Below are 3,224 nucleotides of genomic sequence, written 5' to 3'. Positions count from 1 at the left end.
CTCCATGACCACACACACCCAGTGGTGTATTTTCTTCAAGTTCTCCCACCCGGCCCCGTGGCTGGTACCACCGTCCTCCCCAATTCAGAGCCCTACTCCCCTCCCTCAGACCGGCCGCGCCACTCGGCAAAACCTTCCTCCTTACATCTCGCCCTTGGGAGCTACTCCGGGCAAATAAATTAACTTCCTCTACCCGGCCGAGCTCTCCCAAACAAACTCCTTCTATCCTCCGGGGAAATCATCCCGCTCCTCCTCCTCAGCTGAGCCAGATGATTAAACCAAGGCCCTTTATCAGGATCAGATGGGTAGGAACGAGACGATGATGCGTCTCAGACACGGCTAGGCCCGACTCCACGTGTAGGACTCGCCAGTCACCCCCTTACACGTCTTCAATCATCGACGCTCAGTACGGCTCCGACACGGAGCGGAACACAGAAATCACAATGCATATTTGATAGTTTTCCATTGAGCCACATTAATTCTATAGATTACGGTGGAATTACACAGGGGATAATTTAGGCTCAGGGAGTTTAATAGGACTACACATATGCTTACAATAATTCATGTGCAAGAATGTTTGTGAGATTATGGTCCCTGTTTCCAAGAAAACAGACTTTGTCTCCTCAGACCTTTTTTTCCTTAGTTTCCAACTGAAGTCATCAGCGCATGTTTATGATATTACATGCGGTTGCTGAAGAAGTTATTACAATGTCACAAAGAGGATTATGATTTCAGGTGGGGAATAATTCTCGTACAAATCCTCTTTCCGTACAAACAGCCTTAGTAATAAGGAATGCAGAAAAATAGGGCAAAGATAAGAGATTTACACATAACGAGCCAGATTGCCCAGTACGCTCCAGCTGCTTTGTACCGCAGGATGGGTTTAAATTTGCTTTGTGTTGTCAGAGCGATGCAGAACAGAATGTGTTTTTAACTACGCTCAAATATTTCTTGTACAACCTTTTCCCGCGGGGCGTGAGCGTATTACTGATCACAGAATAAGTGGCAGCACTCACCCCAAAAGACTGGTAGCTTTCTTATCAGATGTTCAGTATCAGCATAAAAACACCGAACGGCATTTCTGTCCTGCTGGGATGAGGTAAAAAATAAAAACGCTAAATGATTTATCCGAGGATAATTTAAACCTGATTGTCCAGCAAGAAAATATTATGCCATATTTTTGTCTGCTACTAATCAGGACCATTTTATTTCAAAATTCATGAAACATACAATTTATGGAGCTGAGAAAAGCGTACCGATTGTAAACGTCTCAGGCTTCCCAAGCCACTGTGTATTGTAGCAAAAATGATTGAGAGCATTAACAAATAAGGTCCTGATCCAACTTTACTTAAGTCAATGGAAACATTTCCAAGGGCTTCGGAGCATATTGAATCTAGCCCTAAATCATATGTTCTCTGAGGTCGTGAAAGACGAGTTTATCCCAACATGAATGTCTGAAAACTAATGAACTTTCATTATGTTTACGTGAACCGCCATTTCCCTCACCCCATTCTTCAGTTTCCTGCTTCTCTTGCAGAGTTTCCTTTTCCCAATGGGTAGTTCAGGCAGTTCTGCTTCCTTTAATTAGGAACAGCCCTGGCTGTTTTCGTTAGAGGCTGTGCAGCGGTGGAGCGGTTTAAGCTGAGCTGATCCACAGCACCACGGTATAAAACAACCTCCCGGCCGCCCCGCGATTCCCTCAGGACGATTACAGCCCGACGGGGCTCCCACCGCAAGCCTTCTGAAAGAGCCCCGTCGGTTTCAACCGGAGTTAGACCAGACGCTTAGCCCCGAATTTTTGCTATGAAATGGGAGCGCAGACCGGTTACTTCTGGGGGATACCAAGTAGGTGGCTAGGTGGGCCACAGCTCCGGCAGCCAGTCTTACAGACCGCTGTTCCTTACCCAACTAGTCCTATCAGCGCATCACCTTCTGATTATTATTTTGGTTTTTCCAACTCGTTAAAATTTAACTGTATTTGAAAGGTCACTTTGTACGCCCAGGGTTAGAGTAGCACCGAAGGGAGGCACAGTTCTGTCTTTTCGGGTCGGTACTTCACTCCATGAACCAAGTGTTGAATCTGTACTCTCTTTCAAGAGCGGCTTCAGCGCCGAAGCCAGCCGTGGCCCAACGCTCCCCGGGCTGGATCCGGTGTAATCCCACTGGCATGCCCAGCACGCAAACCTTACGTACGCCCTGCGCTTTCCCAAAGAGGGACGGGGCTCTCGCTGCAGAGCAGGCCGGCCGCCTGCCCCGGCGGTAGCCGGCACAGCCCTGCGTTGGTTCGTTAGTGCCTTAACGCAGCGGGGGAAAAGGAGCGACCCCGCACCGAAACGCAGAGGCGCTGGCTCTCGCAGGGATTCACGCCCGTGGCAGACGGTGCAGAGGAACGATGAGCTCCAGACGAGCCCCACCGTCCTCCTCCACCTTCATCTCACTGCGACGGCTTGTGCGCCTTTTTCCTCCCCCCTTTGCGCTCTCTCCCAGCGTTTTTCGAAGTTTCCCGTGATTCTGTAACCTTTCAAAGGGATTTCAACAGTAGTTCAAGCCATCGCGCAGTGCAAGAGAGCCGTCTGCCTGAGCGGCTACGGCCTCTGCCAGCGGTCAGCCCTTCCCGCGGCCGGTCAGCCCTTCCCGCGGCCGGTCACCCCTCGGGCCGGGCTCTCCGAGCCCTCCTCTCCGGCGGCGGGTGGGAGCCCCCGGTCTCGCACCCTCCGGGAAGGGCCTGAGGCAAGGCATCACCCCGCGACGGAGAGCCGCCACCGCCGCCCTCCCCCCGGCTCCCCGGCTGCTTTGCCAGTGCTGTCACATCCCGGCCCGGCGGCGGCTTCCCACCGCCTACCGGCAGTTCGCCAGCCGGGGGCGGGGGTCCGTCGTCAGCGGCAGGGCAGCGCCGGGCCGGGGCCGCCGGTCCCTCACCGAGACACACACCCCCCCACACCCCCCCCCCCCGCCCGCGGTAGGAACCCGCGGCGGCGGCGGCGCATTCCGCGGCAGCTCCCGGCGGCGCTTCCCCGCGGCGGCCCGCGGTGGCGGCGGATTCTTTCCCGCTGACGTTCCCCCCGGCCCGGCCCGGCCCGCCCCGGGCGGCACCCGGCGGGAGGGGCGGGGCCAGGCGGGGCGGGCGCCCCTCCCCCGCTGCCGCGCGCCCCCTCCCCAGGCGGGCCGGGAGGGGCCGCCGCGGCCCCGCGCCCCGATTGGCGCGCGGGCGGCTCCAACGGCCG

This window comes from Aptenodytes patagonicus, chromosome 5, assembly GCF_965638725.1.
Source record: "Aptenodytes patagonicus chromosome 5, bAptPat1.pri.cur, whole genome shotgun sequence".
NCBI classification, from domain to species: domain Eukaryota; kingdom Metazoa; phylum Chordata; class Aves; order Sphenisciformes; family Spheniscidae; genus Aptenodytes; species Aptenodytes patagonicus.
The sequence above is the reverse complement of the archived record's forward strand: the minus strand, read 5'-3'. Positions refer to the sequence as shown.